The sequence below is a fragment of the Nilaparvata lugens genome, chromosome 4, assembly GCF_014356525.2.
Source record: "Nilaparvata lugens isolate BPH chromosome 4, ASM1435652v1, whole genome shotgun sequence".
NCBI lineage: Eukaryota > Metazoa > Arthropoda > Insecta > Hemiptera > Delphacidae > Nilaparvata > Nilaparvata lugens.
Genome location: NC_052507.1, coordinates 18,465,340 through 18,487,563, shown reverse-complemented (window position 1 = coordinate 18,487,563; position 22,224 = coordinate 18,465,340).

Here is a 22,224-nt window from a genome sequence, read left to right as displayed (position 1 = left end):
GGATAGATAAAAAAGAATCCCTAGCTAAAATATTTATAGGTCTAAGTAAAGTAACTGGCTAATATCGCCAAAGAGATAACATAAAGATTAGATAATATCAGATTGTCCTGGCTAAAATGTATAACAGCCTAAGTGGAATTGAAATAATTTTTTGCTAATATATAATATTATATAAGATATTGAAGGTTGAGGTTAGGCATAAACATTTAGTGATCGGCGACCTAACGATTGACCGAGCCCTGCAACGTAGAATCTGACCAAACACCTTGGCAGAAATTTATTGTGGCAAAACGGTATGCAATTTGAGGAATAAAAGGTCTCACGTGGCTAATTATTATGATGCATGAAACAAATAATAACATATTAAAAATTAACTAGCATGTAGAGAGCATATTTAAAAAACCTAATAAAAATAATTAAATGTATCCAGGAAATAGGAGGTTACCAGGCGCATGAATACTGAAATAATTTGCATGCACCAATCACATAATGGCAATTGATAGGCGGCAATAGTATGCCGATTCAAAAATATTTGTATATATTTCTACAAATAAATAGAATTTGTATAAAATTGTTGTATAGTCTATGTTTTGGATATGGCCCGAAGGCAAAGAAATTATTAAACATACAACATAAGTAACAATTTGATATTTTAGTACGGTCTATTTGAACCTTGAATGGCGGAGGACTAGGATATTCAAATTTTATGTAAATTTAGAAATCGGAAATGAGAATTGTAAAATTGAGAAAGGAGAACCAACACTCGCCTGCCAAATGCCACCATGAGAGGTCCCTAAATATTATAGAGCGTAATACCTTGCTATAACTTGTAAAAATTTAAAGTTAGATTGAATTACTAAATTTCTTATAAGACTTTGTGATGCTCTTATAAAGCAAAAGTCATTTTCATTTTTTTTAAATAATTTTGTAACCCCTTGGAAGAGACGACTCCGGCTACCATAGTCCAGGACCACCAGGAGTTGGATCGACATCAGCAGCCCATAAGAAAATTTCAACTAGTGAGTGAGAAATATTGAAATAGTGATAGGGCGCCCTCAGTGTTTCGAAACTACATGAGAATCAAAGCTAGCTCGTCGAAAGGGTTTTCTAATAAATTAAGAATTTAGTAAAAAATACTTGCGCAAGTAAATATAGTATAAAAGGTATTTTATTAGAAGAGTAACAAGTCAGTACATATCAGAAGTTCTATAAATCAAAGAAGTATAAAATCAAGGCTAGTAATACATATTCATATGATCTTTAATTTCTGCAATATAATTTGCGATAGTTTGTCATAGCTCTGATTCACTAGATCAATTTCTCTACTTATTCCATCAGGTGCCGAATCTTGCACCCTGAGATAAAATATATATTCATTGCAAAGAAATCTATTAGATACTATAGAATTTAATATATATATTTGGATTATTGGTTGCCAATTTATCAAGCTGATTTGATGGAATCTATTTTTAATTGAATTGTCCAAGTCGACAAGTATTAGCAAGCTAATATCGCAGCTACATGCAAAAGGATGCATATGATTAAAAAATAAAAGCACATGGTAACGTTTCGTGCTATAAAATTTAGAGAATAGTATTTAGCCTGTGATGTTTTATTGATTTCGATCATTGTTCTATTTTTATATTATATATTTTTTATCGCTCTCTATATTTTTTGCCCTGATCTATTTTTGCAATATTTGTTAATATATGTATCAAAATGTTTATGGTGTGCAATTTATTTTAATTCCTCAATACTATAGGATAAGTACCATAATTATATACATATTTATTTTTTTATGAATTATCAGAATTATAGTGGAAGCTCATATCTGGGCCTATGAAGATTTTTATGAGACTGTATCCTATTAAAAACCACGACCTAATTTTTATAATTATATTAAAATATTTCATGCTCTACCGACTGATGCCAAGCAGGAGGCTAATTGTTATTTAAGTATAAAAAATAACGTGACACAACATGTCGCCCAACGTGATAGGCCGCAGATACGACACAACATGTCGTACCAACGTGGGACTGATGATAAGAGCTGAGCTCATTAAAAAATTATTTGAAATTAAGTCAAGACCTATATTGAGGATAATAATTAAAGACAAGTCTAGTCATATTGAAATTTGTCGTGGATGGATAATAAAACAATAGATATATGAGTATTGAGGAAAACAGGCGGGTTAATTTTTGTATTACTTTTTGGGGAATCAATAGCTTTAAATAAAGAGAAATTATATGTTTTGAAGAAAATTTTATATTATTGTTATTGTAGAAAATATATTTTATAGAGAGAGATATTATATTTTATGAGCCTGAACTGCTATTACTTTCTAGTCATGAATATATTATGTATAAGCCGGTTGGAATATAAGTCACAGTCTGTAAACTAATCAGGAATCAATATTCAATATTGGAGCGCTAGAGCATTATAAAAAATTTAAGTATAAATACCTTATTTCAGATATCCAAACACTTTGCACATAACTGTTTCACTGTAAGTCCCGGTTTGTGTCTCTTTTTTAAGCATTTTTGCATATTATTCATCACTTTTTTAATTAGCATTTATCATATTGACATAATGAATCACACTCCCGCAAACTCTGAAGTTTCATATATGTTCGGTGGTTGCACAGATCCCACTTTGTCGACTCCCAGCACATCAAACCCCACCATGGTAGATGCCAACACGCCACGAGAAAGGGAACCAGGAAGTGTCGGGTTGATAGTCTTCGATCCACAAGGTCTGCAACCTCTATCATCCACTCGAATCGACGCCGCTGACCTACCATTAAATCAACGGATAGCAGAGATCAACTTCGAAGGGGGCGAGGAGCAGCCTGCAGAACCCACATCTCCAGAGGCTGAGTCACATCTGAGCAAACAAAGTATATTTTCAGTCACAGAGCTAAATCCATTTAAAAGGGTAATAATGGAACAAACTAGCAGTATGTTCAATATTATGTTACAAAACACAATGGATAACATGATGCAGGAAATTAAAAAAGATAATGCAGCAATAAAAGAGGCAAACAAGCAAACAGTGGAACAGGGCATGAAGGAGACAGCAGACGCCATACAATCAGTAGAACGGCGGTTAGATACTATTGAGAGTAGAGTAGAGAATCAAAGAGAATAATTAAAAGCAATGATGAATCTACAGAGGGAAAGTCAGGATAAAGTTATGGCAGGATTATCGGAAAGGTTGGATACGGTTACCTGTGAACTAAACAAAAGGATAGATAACTTAACCACACAAATCACTACACCTATTCAGGATATAACAACTAGCATTAAGGCCGATTGTCATCAAGAAATCAACAAACAAATTACCGTTGCCAATCAAAATTTAACAACTACAGTTGATAAAAATATTAAAAGTATTGAAGATATACAAAATAAACAGATTAATATGTCCACAAAAATGAACCAACTGCAAGGTAGTATCAATCAGAACACAGAAACCTGTAAGGCTTTAAATGGAACTCTACTAATTCAAAAATCCACTCTGACTCAATTAGATCAAGAAGTAAATGCTAATAAAATTACAAATAATAGTCAATGACAGATGGCACAGGAGAAAATAACAGTATTAGAAAATTATATCCAACAACAACCTCAAGGAATTCAAGCAGATAACATCAATTCACATAGTATATTGCAAGGACTGGGTAAATTTGATAATACTGATCGCCATTTGCAACCTCAACCATTCATTGATCAGATAAAATTAGTACAAACTCTTGCACCTACCTCTTGGAGTATGTGGCATCTTCGTTTGACTAGTTTATTAATTGGCAAACCCCTGATGTTCTTTCGGAGTAGAGCCCATGAATTTACATCATTGGATGAGTTTGTAGCTGTCTTCCTGGAACAGTATTGGATCAGAAGTAAACAGTTGGACATGCTAGCGGACATCATATCATGCGATTTCAATCCTAACTTAGACGGTGCATGTTCTACTTTCGTCACTGCCCTACAGTTCAAAAATTCTCAATTGAGCGAGCCCATTAACGAATCGGCATTAGCAAGTATTATTCTAAAGTAGCTACCGTATCAAGTTAGAATGGCACTCGCCACCCAACCCATTACTGATTGCAAACAGCTAATAAATCATCTATATGGCATTCAGTCTGTGATGGCAATGTCAAACCACCGATCAGACCAAAGATACACACAGAATCAACATAACTCAAAAAGTAATCAGTATACCAGCCAAAACTATGAACCGGTATCATATGATCACTCCCGATCTGCCCCTCAATTTGAACGCTGCTATGAGTACAAACAAAATAGTAACTACAATAATAAAAATTTTCAAAATCGCACAACTAATCATTACGCCCATCAGAGCAACCAAAGAAATTATTATTATGGCCGTGATCGATTTAACACAAATAATGGTTACACTCAGAATAATTATAATAGAAATTACAAACCGCCACCTCATCAAATAAGTACAAATTATACATTAGCGCATGCAACAGGATTAAATCAACAAAAAACACAAGATAACCCATCACCAAACACAGAGAAGACTACAGCTAAAAAATTATGAATATATGATACCCCCGATATAACGCCTGCAAGCTCCAATGAAACAAACAAAGAAAAGCAAGATTTTTCAACATCACACACCATCTTTAGAAATTATTTACCGAAAATATTAGTAGAAAAACAGAAGCCAATTCAAGACAGCCCACCACAAAAAACCGCTGCCCACCATGCAATTAAAACCAGCCGTAAGCAACAACCCATTTTAAGTATCCTGTTCCCCACCGAAGAGCAACTCGCCACCGGAGAGTCACTAATAAATAAAAACAGTCGCCAGGAGGAGACCGTCACCGCACCAGCGCATCAATCGACCCCACCGAGGCACCCCAAGGACTCCAAGATGGAAGAACGAGAGGACGGCATTTGGGACACAAGAAGCATGCACCGCAAGGCCCGGAGGCAGAAGAAGCGACAAAGGAGGAACCGCGTGCGCGCATACCGGCCGCATGCACGTTTCAAACGCCCGATGAAGACACCGGACCGAACCCAGGATGGAGGACAGAGGATCGACAGCATACATCCGCGGCACATACGCTTCAAAGACTATGTTCAGCGATGTGACCGGAAGAATAGGCCAAAGAAATATGACAAAAACGGAACTGATAGGAATACTATGGATTCGTGCATGGGCAACAATAAAGTGGACTACGTATTGAGTTTGATAAAGGATGAACGGTGGCTAATAAGATTGGAAGAATTAAAAAATAATATAAATAAAATGGAAGTACCTGGCTATATGTTGAGAGATTATATTGTTAATGAAATGATAAATGTTTTGATATGGTGTGTAATGTTTGTTATAATGGCTGTGATATGGATAAGAGACTGTGTTGTGGATAGGATGAAAAATATTGTATTATTATTATCATTAAATGAAACTACTATTGATGATTGGAAAAAGAATGGATTGAAAGGAACTATCATTAATGAATCAAGGAATTGTTTGAAAAAGTATACAAGATACCGGGGTTTAATATTCATGAAGGATAAATCATCATCAGGACAGCCTCATCTATAAATAACAACCGGACAACAGATAACGGAACGGCCTACAGCAGTATAGCTACAAGCAGAAAGCCAAAAGATACGGGAAAACCGCAACAATTCTACATGAAATATCATCGAATTTGAAATAAATATGATAAGTAATCAAGGAAAACACCACTATCAAACGAATTACTGACCTATCATGATAAATTTAATCTTGAGTCAGACCGCATGGCAACAATCCGATGTTTTCATTCCTCCCAACTGTCCGAAGCCTGCAACAAGCAAAAGAATAATTTTTAATTATGTAATTAAATAATATACACCATATAAAATAAGACACAAACGGGGATAGTAAAAAATAAATCAAGCAAATTACCTTGAATGTGAAAAATGTGATGAATAAGGTTAGTTTTATGCTGCAGAACGCAAAGCCGAAGTATATGATGTCAGAAAGCAGATTTTCAGAACTGGTAGGTTAACAAAGCCATCTAGATGGAATGTATGTAGCGCTCAACATATGTTTAAGAAGAGAAAAATATTGTACCCCAAAAACGTTATTTATCATTGTTATTATTATATTATCAATGTTATTATATTTATTCATATGTTTTATATTTATTACCGTTAGTTTATGCCATGTTTGTTACTGAAAAAACCTCAATTGAATGCTAGTTACCTAAAGCCAAAGAACCATTAGCAAAAGAAAGAAATTGTACCTGATATATGGAAAATGATTTATATTAAGACCTAGGAATAACAATAAAATATAAGCCCCAGAAAATTTGTACATCGAAATTATTGTTTGAAAGGAATCAATTATAAGAGAATCAAGTAATGTGTGTAGTTAGGTTGGCGGCCTTGCAAGTGGCAAATTTAAAAATACTATGTTCTAAGTATTGCAAGGAGGAATGTGTCTAGGAGATTATATTTATGATATTTTTTGTGTTGATAAGGAGAATTTGTTATCGTATTTGATAGAGGTCTAAGGGAGGCGCAGCAGATAGATCTGCGAACTATGATAAAAATTTGAGAGTATATTTTGTGGACAAAGTATGGAATATATCGATGTGTTGAAGGATGGATTTTCATTAAAAACATTGTGATTCTCAAATATTTTGAATTCAAATCCAGGGGCGCATGTAACATATTCAATTTGGATAGATGAATAAGAATCCCTAGCTAAAATATTTATAGGTCTAAGTAAAGTAACTGGCTAATATCGCCAAAGAGATAACATTAAGATAAGATAATATCAGATTGTCCTGGCTAAACTGTATAACAGCCTAAATGGAATTGAAATAATTTTTTGCTAATATATAATATTATATAAGATATTGAAGGTTGAGGTTAGGCATAAACATTAAGTGATCGGCGACCAAACGATCGACTGAGCCCTGCAACGTAGAATCTGACCAAACACCTCGGCAGAAATTTTTTGTGGCAAAACGGTATGCAATTTGAGGAATAAAAGGTCTCACGTGGCTAATTATTATGATGCATGAAACAAATAATAACATATAAAAAATTAACTAGCATGTAGAGAGCATATTTAAAGAACCTAATAAAAATAATTAAATGTATCCAGGAAATAGGAGGTTACCAGGCGCATGAATACTGAAATAATTTGCATGCACCAATCACATAATGGCAATTGATAGGCGGCAATAGTATGCCGATTCAAAAATAATTGTATATATTTCTACAAATAAAAAGAATTTGTATAAAATTGTTGTATAGTCTATGTTTTGGATATGGCCCGAAGACAAAGAAATTATTAAACATACAATATAAGTAACAATTTAATATTTTAGTACGGTCTATTTGAACCTTGAATGGCGGAGGACTAGGATATTCAAATTTTATGTAAATTTAGAAATCGGAAATGGGAATTGTAAAATTGAGAAAGGAGAACCAACACTCGCCTGCCAAATGCCACCATGAGAGGTCCCTAAATATTATAGAGCGTAATACCTTGCTATAACTTGTAGAAATTTAAAGTTAGATTAAATTACTAAATTTCTCATAAGACTTTGTGATGCTCTTACAAAGCAAAAGTCATTTTCATTTTTTAAAATAATTTTGTAACCCCTTGGAAGAGATGACTCCGGCTACCATAGTCCAGGACCACCAGGAGTTGGATCGACATCAGCAGCCCATAAGAAAATTTCAACACGAGAGTGAGAAATATTGAAATAGTGATAGGGCGCCCTCAGTGCTTCAAAACTACATGAGAATCAAAGCTAGCTCGTCAAAAGGGTTTTCTAATAAATTAAGAATTTAGTAAAAAATACTTGTGCAAGTAAATATAGTATTAAAGGTATTTTATTAGAAGAGTAACGAGTCAGTACATATCAGAAGTTCTATAAATCAAAGAAGTATAAAATCTAGGCTAGTAATACATATTCATATGATCTTCAATTTCTGCAATATAATTTGCGATAGTTTGTCATAGCTCTGATTCACTAGATGAATTTCTCTATTTATTCCATCAGGTGCCGAATCTTGCACCCTGAGATAAAATATATATTCATTGCAAAGAAATCTATTAGATACTATAGAATTTAATATATATATTTGGATTATTGGTTTCCAATTTATCAAGCTGATTTTAAGGAATCTATTCTTAATGGAATTGTCCAAGTCGACAAGTATTAGCAAGCTAATATCGCAGCTACATGCAAAAGGATGCATATGATTATAAAATAAAAGCACATGGTAACGTTTCGTGCTATAAAATTTAGAGAATAGTATTTAGCCTGTGATGTTTTATTGATTTCGATTATTGTTCTATTTTTATATTATATATTTTTTATCGCTCTCTATATTTTTTGCCCTGATCTATTTTTGCAATATTTGTTAATATATGTATCAAATTGTTTATGGTGTGCAATTTATTTTAATTCCACAATACTATAGGATAAGTACCATAATTATATACATATTTATTTCTTAATGAATTATCAGAATTATAGTGGAAGCTCATATCTGGGCCTATAAAGATTTTTATGAGACTGTATCCTATTAAAAACCACGACCTAATTTTTATAATTATATTAAAATATTTCATGCTCTACCGACTGATGCCAAGCAGGAGGCTAATCGTTATTTAAGTATAAAAAATAACGTGACACAACATGTCGCCCAATGTGATAGGCCACGGATACGACACAACATGTCGTACCAACGTGGGACTGATGATGAGAGCTGAGCTCATTAAATAATTATTTGAAATTAAGTCAAGACCTATATTGAGGATAATAATTAAAGACAAGTCTAGTCATATTGAAATTTGTCATGAATGGATAATAAAACAATAGATATATGAGTATTGAGGAAAACAGGTGGGTTAATTTTTGTATTACTTTTTGGGGAATCAATAGCTTTAAATAAAGAGAAATTATATGTTTTGAAGAAAATTTTATATTATTGTTATTGTAGAAAATATATTTTATAGAGAGAGATATTATATTTTATGAGCCTAAACTGCTATTACTTTCTAGTCATGAATATATTATGTATAAGCCAGTTGGAATATAAGTCACAGTCTGTAAACTAGTCAGGAATCAATATTCAATATTGGAGCGCTGGAGCATTATAAAAAACTTAAGTATAAATACCTTATTTCGGATATCCAAACACTTTGCACATAACTGTTTCACTGTAAGTCCCGGTTTGTGTCTCTTTTTAAGCATTTTTGCATATTATTCATCACTTTTTTAATTAGCATTTATCATATTGACATAATGAATCACACTCCCGCAAACTCTGAAGTTTCATATATGTACGGCGGTTGCACAGATCCCACTTTGTCGACTCCCAGCACATCAAACCCCACCATGGTAGATGCCAATACACCACGAGAAAGGGAACCAAGGAGTGTCGGGTCGATAGTCTTCGATCCACAAGGTCTGCAACCTCTATCATCCACTCGAATCGACGCCGCTGACACACCATTGAATAAACGGATAGCAGAGATCAACTTTGAAGGGGGCGAGGAGCAGCCTGCAGAACCTGCATCTCCAGAGGCCAAGTCACATCTGAGCAAACAAAGTATATTTTCAGTCATAGTTCATATTGTCACAGAGCTAAATCCATTTGAAAGGGTAATAATGGAACAAACTAGCAGTATGTTCAATATTATGTTACAAAACACAATGGATAACATGATGCAGGAAATTAAAAAAGAGAATGCGGCAATAAAAGAGGCAAACAAGCAAACAGTGGAACAGGGCATGAAGGAGACAGCAGACGCCATACAATCAGTAGAACGGCGGTTAGATACTATTGAGAGTAAAGTAGAGAATCATAGAGAAGAATTAAGAGCAATGATGAATCTACAGAGGGAAAGTCAGGATAAAGTTATGGCAGGATTATCGGGAAGGTTGGATACGGTTACCTGTGAACTAAACGAAAGGATAGATAACTTAATCACACAAATCACTACACCTATTCAGGATATAACAACTAGCATTAAGGCCGATTGCCATCAAGAAATCAACAAACAAATTACTGTTGCCAATCAAAATTTAACAACACAGTTGATGAAAATATAAACAGTATTAAAGATATACAAAATAAACAGATCAATATGTCCACAAAAATGAACCAACTGCAAGGTAGTATCAATCAGAACACAGAAACCTGAAAGGCTTCAAATAGAACTCTACTAATTCAAAAATCCACTCTGACTCAATTAGATCAAGAAGTAAATGCTAATAAAATTACAAATAATAGTCAATGGCAGATGGCACAGGAGAGAATAACAGTATTAGAAAATTATATCCAACAACAACCTCAAGGAATTCAAGCAGATAACATCAATTCACATAGTATATTGCAAGGACTGGGTAAATTTGATAATACTGATCGCCATTTGCAACCTCAACCATTCATTGATCAGATAAAATTAGTACAAACTCTTGCACCTACCTCTTGGAGTATGTGGCATCTTCGTTTGACTAGTTTATTAATTGGCGAACCCCTGATGTTCTTTCGGAGTAGAGCCCATGAATTTACATCATTGGATGAGTTTGTAGCTGTCTTCCTTGAACAGTATTGGAGCAGAAATAAACAGTTGGACGTGCTAGCGGACATCATATCATGCAATTTCAACCCTAACTTAGACGGTGCATGTACTACTTTCGTCACTGCCCTACAGTTCAAAAATTCTCAATTGAGCAAGCCCATTAACTTTTCGGCATTAGCAAGTATTATTCTAAAGAAGCTACCATATCAAGTTAGAATGGCACTCGCCACTCAACCCATTACTGATTGCAAACAGATAATAAATCATCTATATGGCATACAGTCTGTGATGGCAATGTCAAACCACCGATCAGACCAAAGATACAGACAGAATCAACATAACTCAAAAAGTAATCAGTATACCAGCCAAAACTATGAACCGGTATCATATGATCACTCCCGATCTGCCCCTCAATTTGAACGCTGCTATGAGTACAAACAAAATAGTAACTGGAATAATAAAAATTTTCAAAATCGCACAACTAATCATTACGCCCATCAGAGCAACCAAGGAAATTATTATTATGGCCGTGATCGATTTAACACAAATAATGGTTACACTCAGAATAATTATAATAGAAATTACAAACCGCCACCTCATCAAATAAGTACAAATTATACATTAGCGCATGCAACAGGATTAAATCAACAAAAAACACAAGATAACCCACCACCAAACACAGAGAAGACTACAGCTAAAAAATTATGAATATATGATACCCCCGATATAACGCCTGCAAGCTCCAATGAAACAAACAAAGAAAAGCAAGATATTTCAACATCACACACCATCTTTAGAAATTTATTTACCGAAAATATTAGTAGAAAAACAGAAACCAATTCAAGACAGCCTACCACAAAAAACCGCTGCCCACCATGCAATTAAAACCAGCCGTAAGCAACAACCCATTTTAAGTATCCTGTTCCCCACCGGAGAGCAACCCCCCACCGAAGAGTCACTAATAAATAAAAACAGTCGCCAGGAGGAGACCGTCACCGCTCCCGCGCATCAATCGACCCCCACCGAGGCACCCCAAGGACCCCAAGATGGAAGAACGAGAGGACGGCATTCGGGACACAAGAAGCATGCACCGCAAGGCCCGGAGGCGGAAGAAGCGACAAAGGAGGAACCGTGCGCGCGCATACCAGCCGCATGCACGTTTCAAACGCCCGAAGAAGACACCGGACCGAACCCAGGATGGAGGACAGAGGATCGACGGCATACATCCGCGGCACATACGCTTCAAAGGCTATGTTCAGCGATATGACCGGAAGAATAGGCCAAAGAAATATGACAAAAACGGAACTGATAGGAATACTATGGATTCGTGCATGGGCAACAAAAAAGTGAACTACGTATTGTGATGAATCTTTCAAATAGATCTCATGAGAAGAGAGAAAATTGTGATTACCTTTAAAAATGAAAGAATTTGCTAAAGGAATAGTTAGCGACCGAGCGATAAAGCTTACTTATCAGTAACTGTATATTAGATAAGAGTACTGTTCTATACCGAATATTTTCTAGAAAATTATTCAATAAAATTATAATTATTCTGCAAATAAAGCACGAACTATTTATGAATTGCTCATTGAATTTTGAGGTTACACTTTGTTTACTATCGATCAGATGTTTTTAAAGCAGTTCGAACGCAGCTGACTGATTCAAAGTATTGTCAAATGTCATGCCGGTTTCATGCAAGGTATAATATCATTTCTAAAAATTATAAAACTATCGATAAAGGACCAAGAATTTCGAATAAAAAATAGAATGTTGTATTGTTGTTGAAATTATTTATTATTTAAGAAATTATATTATAATGTCAAGTCTTATTGTAACTAACTAGGTCATAGCATGAAATTATATTATTGATAAAGACAGCAGAAATTAATTATAACAGTCTCAAACATAATAAAAATTGTATAAGAATATTAATTTATTAATTATTACTTCAACTGAACCACATGGTAATTAAATCTCTTTGGCAAGCCTAAGCCAATCATAGTGCATAGAAATAGCACTAAAAAGGTGATCGTTTGAAAGCAACACATGTTAATCTACTATCAGACAACAAACCTGCCTTATCATATATGCTAGCACATATACATTGTATAAGAGGAACTATGTCGAGGAGCTTAAGTGGTTTTGAGAATTATATAAATTGAATTATTATCCTAATTGAAGGAATTATATTCTCTTGCTTGCCACTGACGTCATGTCTACGTCACAATCGTTCTACCAATGGCAAATTTTTATACAAATCTACTACACCGAGATTCTAAGAAGAAAGGTCTAGCCAAGAAGCTTAGAGAAAAGGACTTCACTTCCCTTTTGAAATCCTCACCATTCAGACCTCGTTAAAGTTACCAAGACCTATTTGTAAGATTTTCGTTCGATCTTATATGTTCTATTTGTGAGCCAATATTTTAGGCTAATCTATTTGTTATTTGTAAATCTATTCTCATCAGTCGATAAATTAAAAGTTTAAAGTTAAATTATCCCTTAATTGATTTGGTGAAGGAGATATTTAAATTAAAATTCCCCACGTGCTGAGACCGAAGCCTGGATTGCTGCCGACCAAACGATTGTGATCTTAAGAAGAAAACCACGACCGCCAAGGAATTTCACGTGAGTTATAAGTTTAAAGGGGCCCCAATCTACGCTTCGAAAATATTTCAGTGCAGAAAGATATAAAATTTTCTTTGTTAAATTATTGGCCACGCCGACAAGCGCTTTAGCATTTAAGAGCCTAGAATTTATTCATATAGAATTTCTAAGAATTTGTAGTTGATTAGCTATCCTCCGCTGCCAGAACCACGACCCCGAACAATTTTAAAAAACATTTTTTATTCATTCTTCACTATTTTTTTTTCAAAACTGTTAAATTTTATCAATTGTAAAATTCTGTCGAATCACGCATGGTATCATGCAAGTACAAGAAATTTGCTAATCATTTTTGTTAATGTTAAATCACTTTCAATCTGTAAATTATATTCTGAATCTGCACTGTGAGATCATATATTTTATTATAATATATTTCAATTTTTGTTAATTCGTTTTCTGAGTTCGATTATTTCTTAAGCCTGTCAATTATTGTGTCTGATACGTTCTATATCATCAAGAACCGATTGAATACGATCATTGAAATAATTGAATTAAGCTGGATATTGGAACAGGTCTAAGTGGATGTAGCGAGTGGGGTCAGATCGAGATATTTATTCTTTGTCCTTACCTGCTCATATATCAGCTTTTATCTGTTACCAACCTCGACTTAGGAGCAAACACATCAATTGTACAGCAGATGCAGCCAGAGATCATATAATTCCCTACAATAGAGCTTTAAACCTGACAAGACTCTGTTCTCGAAATATATTCCGAACAATATCTGGTCCTTGTACCCTATCTTAATCTTCGGAACTTATTAGAGACGCAGTCCCGTAAATTATCTACATCGGGATTTTTGCTCGACCTGTATGATTTTATATGCTCATTCTTCACAGGTAACAATTTTAAGATATCTGTCTTCAGTGTTTAGCGATCGCTACACTGCTTATAAAAATTTCATCACTATACAATCTGTCATTAGAAGAATCAAGGGTGAGCGAGCGTTTAGGCCTCCCGCGATTCCGACAATTGTATTGAATCTTGTAGTGAATCAATCAGTCTGGTGTACACTTAGCGTCCACGCACGCAGTTACAAAATTTATAACCTCAACACCGTTGATTTAGTACAAGATTCACTCTACATATGTGAAACCGATAAAAAACGCTCCACATGATTTTGGCGCCCAACAGTGATAGGCATTGAAGAGGTGGATAATCGACTACGAGGATTATTTAGTTGCTCAGTATACTATAGCGCTGACAACGGGAAAATTTTTGAAAAATTCATGGTTGTGAATTTCTTCAAATTTAATATTAACTGTTCACTGTTATATAAAATAGCAAGACGTGCCATACTCAATTTTTGAATGGAAAAGAAGTTTATCGATTGATGAATTTTTTTAGAGAAAAAATCGAACTCAGAATTTTATTATTGTGTTATTCGAAGATTGGTCATATCATAAGTCATAGGTATAAGAAATACCATAAGAAAGGTCATATTATTTTAAGAGCATTAGGTCTATGCCAAAGCAATTTATAAAAATTTTACGGAAAAGAGGATTGAAGTTATCTACATTTTTAAAAAAAATTTTTAAAGCATAAAGAGGGAAGTAAAATCAAATCACAGATATATTGCGGAATAAGTCAAGCAGAACACTGCTGCTTTTGTATAAAATTTTGCAAAGAATACTAGCCCTATATATAATTGCGGCAAGAAATTATAAGAGTAAAATATTTATAATAATAAGAGTAATAAATTATAAGAGACGTACCTTCGTTACCGCATAAGTGTCCATTGTATCCTGTATGTTATTATCATTTTTATGTTAACGATATTGCTAATTTGATTCACTTCATCACTGAGCACATTGTTAGATCACTTTTTCTGCATTTCATTCACTACGAAGCTATAACAATTTCTATTGGATTTCTTATTAATTATTTTATATATCACATCCACATTTCCACATTTATTCACCGCACACATTTGTCGCATTATTTTCTCGCAAACCATGGCAGGAAACGACCAGGTCAATCCAAGTCTGTCAGACACTGAAGACATCTCACCCGATTGTTCACCGCCACCCACATCTGGCACCGCATCCGCCGATTTCCATCCCAATGTACTGGATGATTTATCTTCGACGCAGGTGGAGGAGAGCTGCATTCTAGTGGAAGATCCGTTGGCAGCCCAAGAGCCGGAGGACGAAACATCGGGAGAGCATACGGACGACGACGCCCCAGAAACAGGAACTCCCATTTCTCGCACCGTTGCCCGGATGAAGAACCAGCAGATGACCATTAGCTATGCACCCACTCCTGCAATGGATATGGACACCCTCCTGAAAGCAATAACCAAGATGAACGAACAAACAAACGAAGCAATAAACAATCTAAGTAAAAAAAACGAACAAACAAAGGAAGAGTTAAAAGAAGACAACAAACAAACAAAAGAAGCAATAAACAACTTAAATGAAAAAAGCGACCAAACAAAGGAAGAGTTGAAAAGGGAAGTTCAAGAAGTAAAGAAGGTAAATGAACAGGGTTTGGAGAAGTTGAGTCAACGAATGGACAGAGCATTCCATGATACCGATAATACCATCAAAAAATTAGCTGAGTGTCTGGATAAATCAATTTTGGAAAACCAATAATCGATTAGATAGGATATCCCAAGATATGCATACAAAAACAATTAACATCAAAGTCAGCCTAAAGGAACATGTACATGTGGAAAAGGATACAATGAAGGAGGTGAAAGTCAAACAAGCAAGCGAACATGACACATGTATGGAAGACCAACCTACCAAGAATGTCAAGACTGAAGTCGCACCGCACCCCCGCAGGATGCCGAGAAGAGCCGGACGACATCACCCGCCAAGCTGAGGACGTCATCCATGGCATAGAGGGACAGCCCGTACCACCGCGCGCAGAACGCCAAGAGGAGCCGGACGACATCGCCCGCCAAGCTGAGGACGTCATTCATGGCATAGAGGGACAGCTCGTACCCCCGCGCGTCGGACACCAGGAGCCCAAGGACGTTGCCCGTCAAGTTGAAGATTAGCCCGGACCGCCGATCGCCCACATCACCGTCCATCCACCGAGGACAGCGCCTGCAACATATAAACCCAATACTCATGAAGATAGTTCACTAAACAATAGAAGTAAAACGGAAACCCACAACAAATCGAAATCACCACCAAAACCGGAAACCTATAAATCAAAACAACACACAAGCAAAATGGCAGTTCAACGGAAAAGAAGAAGCATTAATAGAGTTTATCTACATCGCCGTCATGTTAGGCTGAAATCCTACATCAAATCTTTTACCAGCATTCAAGAAAAAAGGAAAACAATATTAAGAAGAATCTATTCACACCGCAGTCATGTCCGGTTAAAATCAAGCCGACTGTACACCAGCATGCAGAAAAGGAAAATATTATTTAGAAGAACCCACAGACACCACCGGCATGTAAGGTTTGAAAATATCAAACTGCATGTTACAGGCCGACAAAGAGGAAACGAGTTTGAGAGGATTGATTTACACCGCAGGCACATTCGTTTTAAGCCAAGTTTGATAAAACGGATAGTTGCAAATTGGAATTGGACCTTGAATAATACCGAAATCAAATTTAGATGGGGGCTTAAGGAAGAAATAATTTTTCAATCAACTAGAAACTACATTTGTGGAATACACCAAGTATCAAACACTTCATAATCACAGCCTACCCATCGAATCATATCTTTGCAGACTAGCATCTTTCTACTGTAGCCTAATCAACATAACCTAAACTTCGCCGCATCTCAGCTAATATGAAATATTATCAATCCACATTAAATGAAGAAATTATTATCAACTCTAGGTCAAGAAAATAAAAACTGAAAACAACTTTAAAAATTTACCGACCTGATCAAGCCATCTGCCTCATGCTACAGTCATCACAGGAGGAATCGCCTAGTACAATCCGCACATCTGAAAAATAGAAACAGGAATTGTATTATCGGCAGAGAATAATTGTAAATTAGAAATCAGATGAAGTTAGTAGTGAATAGGAGGAAAGAAAATAAACAAAGTTTATTTGAAAAAATGTGTGAATCTAACCTCGAAATGCAGAATCGATAGAAAAATCTATTCAGAGCCAAAGCCTGTTCGATAATTTTCTCCGTCACACCAACCAATGTGTGCGAGATCATAGAGTCAATTTTAATGGAATCAAAGCAATATCGTTATTAATTATTGTAACCTATTATTTAATGTGAAATTATAAGTAAAAAACGCAACCAAAAATATATATTTATGTTAAATTGCATGAAATGTGCATGTTCTATGTCATATAAATGTATCTCTAAAAAGCTCAAAAGAAAATGAAATTCTTACCTTCAAATGTGAAATTTATTATTGTTGCATCAAAAGATCATGAATTGTAATTCAAATTGATAAATATAATCTTGAAAACATAATATTTGTAACCAGCATTGATAAAAGTCAAAAATCACTTCAAGTGTAACCCTGTTTGTACACAACGTACTAAGCGTAAAAAAGAAATTGCTTGAGTCAAACGGTACTCAATTGTCAAGTCACCGAAGTTAAATCACACTCTCACCCAATTTATGTAAAAGCCAGAACAAAGAGTCGAAACTTGTAATAACCATGAAAAATGATGAAAATCTATATTTGTTGCAAATACTGTTCGAATCCTAAGAGGATAATATGTTGAATTTTGTATATTTGTTATAGTTGTGGGTCTGCTGATAAGCCACCCATGAATGGAAGTTGTGGAGTTGTTTTAATGAAGGATCCAAAGAGACCTCATTAATTATTGTATTTCGATTGTATCCAATGGAAGGAACAATCAATTATTTATTTTCTTGTAGCCAAAAGTGCACAATATATCGTTTTCAGTGTTAAGTGTGGAGTTTTCGTAGAAGTAAGGAGATGAAATGGTGTATTCATCACAATATCGGATTTTTCAAATAGTCATTGTTCCGACTCGTCTCCCAATTACCTATTTAAAATATCCTGGGGGCTTTTGTGTGATGAATCTTTCAAATAGATCTCATGAGAAGAGAGAAAATTGTGATTACCTTTTAAAATGAAAGAATTTGCTAAAGGAATAGTTAGCGACCGAGCGATAAAGCTTACTTATCAGTAACTGTATATTAGATAAGAGTACTGTTCTATACCGAATATTTTCTAGAAAATTATTCAATAAAATTATAATTATTCTGCAAATAAAGCTCGAATTATTTATGAATTGCTCATTGAATTTTGAGGTTACACTTTGTTTACTATCGATCAGATGTTTTTAAAGCAGTCCAAACGCAGCTGACTGATTCAAAGTATTGTCAAATGTCATGCCAGTTTCATGCAGGGTATAATATCATTTCTAAAAATTATAAAACTATCAATAAAGGACCAAGAATTTCGAATAAAAAATAGAATGTTGTATTGTTGTTGAAATTATTTCTATTTAAGAAATTATATTATAATGTCAAGTCTTATTGTAACTAACTAGGTCATAGCATGAAATTATATTATTGATAAAGACAGCAGAAATTAATTATAACAGTCTCAAACATAATGAAAATTGTATAAGAATATTAATTTATTAACTATTACTTCAACTGAACCACATGGTAATTAAATCTCTTTGGCAAGCCTAAGCCAATCATAGTGCATAGAAATAGCACCAAAAAGGTGATCGTTTGAAAGCAACACATGTTAATCTACTATCAGACAACAAACCTGCCTTATCATATACGCTAGCACATATACATTGTATAAGAGGAACTATGTCGAGGTGCTTAAGTGGTTTTATGAATTATATAAATTGAATTATTATCGTAATTGAAGGAATTATATTCTCTTGCTTGCCACTGACGTCATGTCTACATCACAATCGTTCTACCAATGGCAAATTTTTATGCAAATCTACTACACCGAGATTCTCAGAAGAAAGGTCTAGCCAAGAAGCTTAGAGAAAAGGACTTCACTTCCCTTTTGAAATCCTCACCATTCAGACCTCGTTAAAGTTACCAAGACCTATTTGTAAGATTTTCGTTCGATTTTATATGTTCTATTTGTGAGCCAATATTTTAGGCTAATCTATTTGTTATTTGTAAATCTATTTTCATCAGTCGATAAATTAAAAGTTTAAAGTTAAATTATCCCTTAATTGATTTGGTGAAGGAGATATTTAAATTAAAATTCCCCACGTGCTGAGACCGAAGCCTGGATTGCTGCTGACCAAATGATTGTGATCTAAAAAAGAAAACCACGACCGCCAAGGAATTTCACGTGAGTTATAAGTTTAAAGGGGCCCCAATCTACGCTTCGAAAATATTTCAGTGCAGAAAGATATAAAATTTTCTTTGTTAAATTATTGGCCACGCCGACAAGCGCTTTAGCATTAAGAGCCTAGAATTTATTCATATAGAATTTCTAAGAATTTGTAGTTGATTAGCTATCCTCCGCTGCCAGAACCACGACCCCGAACAATTTTAAAAAACATTTTTTATTCATTCTTCACTATTTTTTTTTCAAAACTGTTAAATTTTATCAATTGTAAAATTCTGTCGAATCACGCATGGTATCATGCAAGTACAAGAAATTTGCTAATCATTTTTGTTAATGTTAAATCACTTTCAATCTGTAAATTATATTCTGAATCTGCACTGTGAGATCATATATTTTATTATAATATATTTCAATTTTTGTTAATTCGTTTTCTGAGTTCGATTATTTCTTAAGCCTGTCAATTATTGTGTCTGATACGTTCTATATCATCAAGAACCGATTGAATACGATCATTGAAATATTGAATTAAGCTGGATATTGGAACAGGTCTAAGTGGATGTAGCGAGTGGGGTCAGATCGAGATATTTATTCTTTGTCCTTACCTGCTCATATATCAGCTTTTATCTGTTACCAACCTCGACTTAGGAGCGAACACATCAATTGTACAGCAGATGCAGCCAGAGATCATATAGTTTCCTACAATAGAGCTTAAAACCCGACAAGACTCTGTTCTTGAAATATATTCCGAACAATATCTGGTCCTTGTACCCTATCTTAATCTTCGGAACTTATTAGAGACGCAGTCCTGTAAATTATCTACATCGGGATTTTTGCTCGACCTGTATGATTTTATATGCTCATTCTTCACAGGTAACAATTTTAAGATATCCGTCTTCAGTGTTTAGCGATCACTACACTGCTTAAAAAAATTTCATCACTATACAATCTGTCATTAGAAGAATCAAGGGTGAGCGAGCGTTTAGGCCTCCCGCGATTCCGACAATTGTATTGAATCTTGTAGTGAATCAATCAGTCTGGTGTACACTTAGCGTCCATGCACGCAGTTACAAAATTTATAACCTCAACACCGTTGATTCAGTACAAGATTCACTCTACATATGTGAAGCCGTTAAAAAACGCTCCACAGTATTGAGTTTGATAAAGGATAAACGGTGGCTAATAAAATTGGAAGAATTAAAAAATAATATAGATAAAATGGAAGTACCTGGCTATATGTTGAGAGATTATATTGTTAAAGAAATGATAAATGTTTTGATATGGTGTGTAATGTTTGTTATAATGGCTGTGATATGGATAAAAGACTGTGTTGTGGATAGGATGAAAAATATTGTATTATTATTATTATTAAATGAAACTACTATTGATGATTGGAAAAAGAATGGATTGAAAGGAACTACCATTAATGAATCAAGGAATTGTTTGAAAAAGTATACAAGATACCGAGGTTTTATATTTATGAAGGATAAATCATCATCAGGACAGCCTCATCTATAAATAACAACCGGACAACAGATAACTGAACGCACTACAGCAGTATAGCTACAAGCAGAAAGCCAAAAGATACAGGAAAACCGCAACAATTCTACATGAAATATCATCGAATTTGAAATAAATATGATAAGTAATCAAGGAAAACACCACTATCAAACGAATTACTGACCTATCATGATAAATTTAATCTTGAGTCAGACCGCATGGCAACAATCCAATGTTTTTATTCCTCCCAACTGTCCGAAGCCTGCAACAAGCAAAAGAATAATTTTTAATTATGTAATTAAATAATATACACCATATAAAATAAGACACAAATGGGGATAGTAAAAAATAAATCAAGCAAATTACCTTAAATGTGAAAAATGTGACGAATAAGGTTAGTTTTATGCTGCAGAACGCAAAGCCAAAGTATATGACGTCAGAAAGCAGATATTCAGAACTGGTAGGTTAACAAAGCCATCTAGATTGAATGTATGTAGCGCTCAACATATGTTTAAGAAGAGAAAAATATTGTACCCCAAAAACGTTATTTATCATTATTATTATTATATTTATCAATGTTAATATATTTATTCATATGTTTTATATTTATTACCATTAGTTTATGCCATGTTTGTTTAAGAGAATCAAGTAATGTGTGTAGTTAGGTTGGCGGCCTTGCAAGCGGCAAATTTAAAAATACTATGTTCTAAGTGTTGTAAGGAGGAATGTGTCTAGGAGATTATATTTATGATATTTTTGTGTTGATAAGGAGAATTTGTTATTGTATTTGATAGAGGTCTAAGGGAGGCGCAGCAGATAGATCTGCGAACTATGATAAAAATTTGAGAGTATATTTTGTAGACAAAGTATGGAATATATCGATGTGTTGAAGGATGGATTTTCATTAAAAACATTGTGATTCTCAAATATTTTGAATTCAAATCCAGGGGCGCATGTAACATATTCAATTTGGATAGATAAATAAGAATCCCTAGCTAAAATATTTATAGGTCTAAGTGAAGTAACTGGCTAATATCGCCAAAGAGATAACATAAAGATTAGATAATATCAGATTGTCCTGGCTAAACTGTATAACAGCCTAAGTGGAATTGAGATAATTTTTTGCTAATATATAATATTATATAAGATATTGAAGGTTGAGGTTAGGCATAAACATTTAGTGATCGGCGACCTAACGATCGACCGAGCCCTGCAACGTAGAATCTGACCAAACACCTTGGCAGAAATTTAT